Here is a 6637-nt window from a genome sequence, read left to right as displayed (position 1 = left end):
CCACTTGATGTCACAATGAATCATTTGATTCTTGGCCTCCATGGTGTCATAATGGTTCCTTGTTTCTATTGGGCCCCATGCTGTCACAATTCATCCCTGGCCCTTTTACGCCCCCTGGTGTCAAATGGGATCCTGGGATTATTAGCCTCCATTGGGTCACAATGGATCCTTGCTTCTCTTAACCTCTGTGGTGTCACAATGCATCCCATGCCCATTTAGGCCACTTGATGTCACAATGAATCATTTGATTCTTGGCCTCCACGGTGGCATAATAGATCCTTGCTTCTATTGTTCCCCGTGCTGTAACAATCCATCCCTGGCCCTTTTTATACCCCCTGGTGCCACAAGGGATCATTAGATTGTTAGCCTGCATTGGGTCACAATGGTTCCTTGCTTCTCTTAACCTCTGTCATGTCACAATGCATTCCAAGCCCTTTTAGGCCACTTGGTCTTACAATGAACCATTTGATTCTTGGCCTTCATGGTGTCATAATGGTTCCTTGCTTCTATAGGTCCCCATGCTGTCAGAGTTCATCCGTTGTCCTTTTGCGCCCCCTGGTGTCAAAAGGGATTCTTAGATTGTTAGCCTGCATTGGGTCACAATGGATCCTTGCTTCTCTTAACCCCTGTGGTGTCACAATGCATCCCATGCCCTTTTATGCCACTTGATGTCACAATGAATCATTTGATTCTTGGCCTCCATGGTGGTGTAATTGTACCAGGTTTTAATTGGGACCCATGCTTTCACAATACATCCCTGCCCCTTTTAGGCCCATTGGTGTCACAAGGGTTCCTGGGATTATTAACCTCCATTGGGTCACAATGGTTCCTTGCTTCTCTTAACCTCTGTGGTGTCACAATGCATTCCAAGACCTTTTAGGCCACTTGGTCTTACAATGAACCATTTGATTCTTGGCCTCCATGGCGGCATAATAGATCCTTGCTTCTATTGGTCCCCGTGCTGTAACAATCCATCCCTGGCCCCTTTAGGCCCATTGGTGTCACAAGGGATCATAAGATGGTTAGCCTGCATTGGGTCACAATGGTTCCTTGCTTCTCTTAACCTCTGTGGTGTCACAATGCATTCCAAGCCCTTTTAGGCCACTTGGTCTTACAATGAGCCATTTGATTCTTGGCCATCATGGTGTCATAATGGTTCCTTGCTTCTATAGGTCCCCATGCTGTCAGAGTTCATCCGTTGTCCTTTTGCGCCCCCTGGTGTCAAAAGGGATTCTTAGATTGTTAGCCTGCATTGGGTCACAATGGTTCCTTGCTTCTCTTAACCCCTGTGCTGTCACAATGCATCCCATGCCCTTTTAGGCCACTTGATGTCACAATGAATCATTTGATTCTTGGCCTCCACGGTGGCATAATAGATCCTTGCTTCTATAGGTCCCCGTGCTGTAACAATCCATCACAGGACCTTTTAGGCCGATTGGTGTCACAAGGGATCATTAGATTGTTAGCCTGCATTGGGTCACAATGGTTCCTTGCTTCTCTTAACCTCTGTGGTGTCACAATGCATTCCAAGCCCTTTTAGGCCACTTGGTCTTACAATGAACCATTTGATTCTTGGCCTTCATGGTGTCATAATGGTTCCTTGCTTCTATAGGTCCCCATGCTGTCAGAGTTCATCCGTTGTCCTTTTGCGCCCCCTGGTGTCAAAAGGGATTCTTAGATTGTTAGCCTGCATTGGGTCACAATGGTTCCTTGCTTCTCTTAACCCCTGTGCTGTCACAATGCATCCCATGCCCTTTTAGGCCACTTGATGTCACAATGAATAAATTGATTCTTGGCCTCCACGGTGGCATAATTGTGCCAGGTTTTACTTGGGCCCCATGGTTTCACAATTCATCCCTGGCCCTTTTAGGCCCATTGGTGTCACAAGGGATCATTAGATTGTTAGCCTGCATTGGGTCACAATGGTTCCTTTCTTCTCTTAACCCCTGTGCTGTCACAATGCATCCCATGCCCTTTTAGGCCACTTGATGTCACAATGAATAAATTGATTCTTGGCCTCCACGGTGGCATAATTGTGCCAGGTTTTACTTGGGCCCCATGGTTTCACAATTCATCCCTGGCCCTTTTAGGCCCATTGGTGTCACAAGGGATCATTAGATTGTTAGCCTGCATTGGGTCACAATGGTTCCTTTCTTCTCTTAACCTCTGTGGTGTCACAATGCATCCCATGCCCTTTTAGGCCACATGATGTCACAATGAATTATTTGATTCTTGGCCTCCATGGTGGCATAATAGATCCTTGCTTCTATTGGTCCCCGTGCTGTAACAATTCATCCCTGGCCCTTTTAGGCCCATTGGTGTCACAAGGGATCATTAGATTGTTAGCCTGCATTGGGTCACAATGGTTCCTTGCTTCTCTTAACCTCTGTGGTGTCACAATTCATCCCATGGCCTTTTAGGCCACTTGATATCACAATGAATCATTTGATTCTTGGCCTCCATGGTGTCATAATGGTTCCTTGTTTCTATTGGGCCCCATGCTGTCACAATTCATCCCTGGCCCTTTTACGCCCCCTGGTGTCAAATGGGATCCTTGGATTATTAGCCTCCATTGGGTCACAATGGATCCTTGCTTCTCTTAACCCCTGTGCTGTCACAATGCATCCCATGCGCTTTTAGGCCACATGATGTCACAATGAATTATTTGATTCTTGGCGTCCATGGTGGCATAATAGATCCTTGCTTCTATTGGTCCCCGTGCTGTAACAATCCATCCCTGGCCCTTTTTATACCCCCTGGTGCCACAAAGGATCATTAGATTGTTAGCCTGCATTGGGTCACAATGGTTCCTTGCTTCTTTTAACCTCTGTCGTGTCACAATGCATTCCAAGCCCTTTTAGGCCACTTGGTCTTACAATGAACCATTTGATTCCTGGCCTTCATGGTGTCATAATGGTTCCTTGCTTCTATAGGTCCCCATGCTGTCAGAGTTCATCCGTTGTCCTTTTGCGCCCCCTGGTGTCAAAAGGGATTCTTAGATTGTTAGCCTGCATTGGTTCACAATGGTTCCTTGCTTCTCTTAACCCCTGTGCTGTCACAATGCATCCCATGCCCTTTTAGGCCACCTGATGTGACAATGAATCATTTGATTTTTGGCCTCCACGGTGGCATAATTGTGCCAGGTTTTACTTGGGCCCCATGCTTTCACAATTCATCCCTGGCCCTTTTAGGCCCATTGGTGTCACAAGGGATCATTAGATTGTTAGCCTGCATTGGGTCACAATGGTTCCTTGCTTCTCTTAACCCCTGTGCTGTCACAATGCATCCCATGCCCTTTTAGGCCACTTGATGTCACAATGAATTATTTGATTCGTGGCCTCCATGGTGGCATAATAGATCCTTGCTTCTATTGGTCCCCGTGCTGTAACAATTCATCCCTGGCCCTTTTAGGCCCATTGGTGTCACAAGGGATCTTTAGATTGTTAGCCTGCATTGGGTCACAATGGTTCCTTGCTTCTCTTAACCTCTGTGGTGTCACAATGCATCCCATGCCCTTTTAGGCCACTTGATGTCACAATGAATCATTTGATTCTTCGCCTCCATGGTGTCATAATGGTTCCTTGTTTCTATTGGGCCCCATGCTGTCACAATTCATCCCTGGCCCTTTTACGCCCCCTGGTGTCAAATGGGATCCTGGGATTATTAGCCTCCATTGGGTCACAATGGATCCTTGCTTCTCTTAACCCCTGTGCTGTCACAATGCATCCCATGCCCTTTTAGGCCACATGATGTCACAATGAATCATTTGATTCTTGGCCTCCACGGTGGCATAATAGATCCTTGCTTCTATTGGTCCCCGTGCTGTAATAATCCATCCCTGGCCCTTTTTATACCCCCTGGTGCCACAAGGGATCATTAGATTGTTAGCCTGCATTGGGTCACAATGGTTCCTTGCTTCTCTTAACCTCTGTGGTGTCACAATGCATCCCATGCCCTTTTAGGCCACATGATGTGACAATGAATCATTTGATTTTTGGCCTCCATGGTGGCATAATTGTACCAGGTTTTACTTGGGCCCCATGCTTTCACAATTCATCGCTGCCCCTTTTAGTCCCATTGGTGTCACAAGGGATCATTAAATTGTTAGCCTGCATTGGGTCACAATGGTTCCTTGTTTCTCTTAACCTCTGTGGTGTCACAATGCATCCCATGCCCTTTTAGGCCACTTGATGTCACAATGAATCATTTGATTCTTGGCCTCCATGGTGTCATAATGGTTCCTTGTTTCTATTGGGCCCCATGCTGTCACAATTCATCCCTGGCCCTTTTACGCCCCCTGGTGTCAAATGGGATCCTGGGATTATTAGCCTCCATTGGGTCACAATGGATCCTTGCTTCTCTTAACCTCTGTGGTGTCACAATGCATCCCATGCCCATTTAGGCCACTTGATGTCACAATGAATCATTTGATTCTTGGCCTCCACGGTGGCATAATAGATCCTTGCTTCTATTGTTCCCCGTGCTGTAACAATCCATCCCTGGCCCTTTTTATACCCCCTGGTGCCACAAGGGGTCATTAGATTGTTAGCCTGCATTGGGTCACAATGGTTCCTTGCTTCTCTTAACCTCTGTGGTGTCACAATGCATCCCATGCCCTTTTAGGCCACTTGATGTCACAATGAACCATTTGATTCTTGGCCTTCATGGTGTCATAATGGTTCCTTGCTTCTATAGGTCCCCATGCTGTCAGAGTTCATCCGTTGTCCTTTTGCGCCCCCTGGTGTCAAAAGGGATTCTTAGATTGTTAGCCTGCATTGGTTCACAATGGTTCCTTGCTTCTCTTAACCCCTGTGCTGTCACAATGCATCCCATGCCCTTTTAGGCCACTTGATGTCACAATGAATCATTTGATTCTTGGCCTCCATGGTGGCATAATTGTACCAGGTTTTACTCGGTCCCCATGCTTTCACAATTCATCCCTGGCCCTTTTAGGCCCATTGGTGTCACAAGGGATTATTAGATTGTTAGCCTGCATTGGGTCACAATGGTTCCTTGCTTCTCTTAACCCCTGTGCTGTCACAATGCATCCCATGCCCTTTTAGGCCACTTGATGTCACAATGAATTATTTGATTCTTGGCCTCCATGGTGGCATAATAGATCCTTGCTTCTATTGGTCCCCGTGCTTTCACAATTCATCCCTGCCCCTTTTAGGCCCATTGGTGTCACAAGGGATCATTAGATTGTTAGCCTGCATTGGGTCACAATGGTTCCTTGTTTCTCTTAACCTCTGTGGTGTCACAATGCATCCCATGCCCTTTTAGGCCACTTGATGTCACAATGAATCATTTGATTCTTGGCCTCCATGGTGTCATAATGGTTCCTTGTTTCTATTGGGCCCCATGCTGTCACAATTCATCCCTGGCCCTTTTACGCCCCCTGGTGTCAAATGGGATCCTGGGATTATTAGCCTCCATTGGGTCACAATGGATCCTTGCTTCTCTTAACCCCTGTGCTGTCACAATGCATCCCATGCCCTTTTAGGCCACTTGATGTCACAATGAATCATTTGATTCTTGGCCTCCACGGTGGCATAATAGATCCTTGCTTCTATTGGTCCCCGTGCTGTAATAATCTATCCCTGGCCCTTTTTATACCCCCTGGTGCCACAAAGGATCATTAGATTGTTAGCCTGCATTGGGTCACAATGGTTCCTTGCTTCTCTTAACCTCTGTGGTGTCACAATGCATCCCATGCCCTTTTAGGCCACATGATGTGACAATGAATCATTTGATTTTTGGCCTCCATGGTGGCATAATTGTACCAGGTTTTACTTGGGCCCCATGCTTTCACAATTCATCGCTGCCCCTTTTAGTCCCATTGGTGTCACAAGGGATCATTAAATTGTTAGCCTGCATTGGGTCACAATGGTTCCTTGTTTCTCTTAACCTCTGTGGTGTCACAATGCATCCCATGCCCTTTTAGGCCACTTGATGTCACAATGAATCATTTGATTCTTGGCCTCCATGGTGTCATAATGGTTCCTTGTTTCTATTGGGCCCCATGCTGTCACAATTCATCCCTGGCCCTTTTACGCCCCCTGGTGTCAAATGGGATCCTGGGATTATTAGCCTCCATTGGGTCACAATGGATCCTTGCTTCTCTTAACCTCTGTGGTGTCACAATGCATCCCATGCCCATTTAGGCCACTTGATGTCACAATGAATCATTTGATTCTTGGCCTCCACGGTGGCATAATAGATCCTTGCTTCTATTGTTCCCCGTGCTGTAACAATCCATCCCTGGCCCTTTTTATACCCCCTGGTGCCACAAGGGGTCATTAGATTGTTAGCCTGCATTGGGTCACAATGGTTCCTTGCTTCTCTTAACCTCTGTGGTGTCACAATGCATCCCATGCCCTTTTAGGCCACTTGATGTCACAATGAACCATTTGATTCTTGGCCTTCATGGTGTCATAATGGTTCCTTGCTTCTATAGGTCCCCATGCTGTCAGAGTTCATCCGTTGTCCTTTTGCGCCCCCTGGTGTCAAAAGGGATTCTTAGATTGTTAGCCTGCATTGGTTCACAATGGTTCCTTGCTTCTCTTAACCCCTGTGCTGTCACAATGCATCCCATGCCCTTTTAGGCCACTTGATGTCACAATGAATCATTTGATTC

The sequence above is a fragment of the Cinclus cinclus genome, chromosome 22 (genome assembly GCF_963662255.1).
Source record: "Cinclus cinclus chromosome 22, bCinCin1.1, whole genome shotgun sequence".
Taxonomy (NCBI): Eukaryota; Metazoa; Chordata; class Aves; order Passeriformes; family Cinclidae; genus Cinclus; species Cinclus cinclus.
This window is presented reverse-complemented; position numbering follows the sequence as displayed.